General features: G+C 41.0%; 1 non-coding gene across 1 annotated transcript; it reads left to right on the plus strand.

The window, feature by feature from the left end:
* Nucleotides 1-190: 190 nt before the first annotated feature.
* Nucleotides 191-309, plus strand: LOC121841847. The gene has a single exon (XR_006080789.1). It is a non-coding gene; the product is annotated as a 5S ribosomal RNA (ribosomal RNA).
* Nucleotides 310-642: the final 333 nt, after the last annotated feature.

A 642-nucleotide genomic window follows, 5' to 3' on the forward strand; every position in this document is an offset into this window, starting at 1 on the left:
TGCTTTGAAATAAGTAAGCAAGGTTAGTTTGTATTTCATCCAACAATCTGTGCTACAAATTATGGCTGCAGTATATGCAATTTCTTCCACTTTTGAGTGACACAAAGATGCTTATCTAAATGGTGAAAATGCAACAGCTGTTAATCAGACTCACTTTCACTTTACATAGTGCACCAAGAGATAATTTCTCGCTTACGACCACACCGGCCTGAGTACGCCTGATCTCGTCTGATCTCGGAAGCTAAGCAGGGTTGGGCCTGGTTAGTACTTGGATGGGAGACTTCCTGGGAATACCAGGTGCTGTAAGCTTTTTGTCAACTCTTTGTCCGTCCGTTTATTCCCACAAGGCTGAAATATGTGCCCTTGCTTTGAAATAAGTAAGCAAGTTTAGTTTGTATTTCATCCAACAATCTGTGCTACAAATTATGGCTGCAGTATATGCAATTTCTTCCACTTTTTGAGTGACACAAAGATGCTTATCTAAATGGTGAAAATGCAACAGCTGTTAATCAGACTCACTTTCACTTTACATAGTGCACCAAGAGATAGTTTCTCGCTTACGACCACACCGGCCTGAGTACGCCTGATCTCGTCTGATCTCGGAAGCATAAGTAAGCAAGTTTAGTTTGTATTTCATCCAAC

The sequence above is a fragment of the Oncorhynchus tshawytscha genome, unplaced genomic scaffold, assembly GCF_018296145.1.
Source record: "Oncorhynchus tshawytscha isolate Ot180627B unplaced genomic scaffold, Otsh_v2.0 Un_contig_5673_pilon_pilon, whole genome shotgun sequence".
Taxonomy (NCBI): Eukaryota; Metazoa; Chordata; class Actinopteri; order Salmoniformes; family Salmonidae; genus Oncorhynchus; species Oncorhynchus tshawytscha.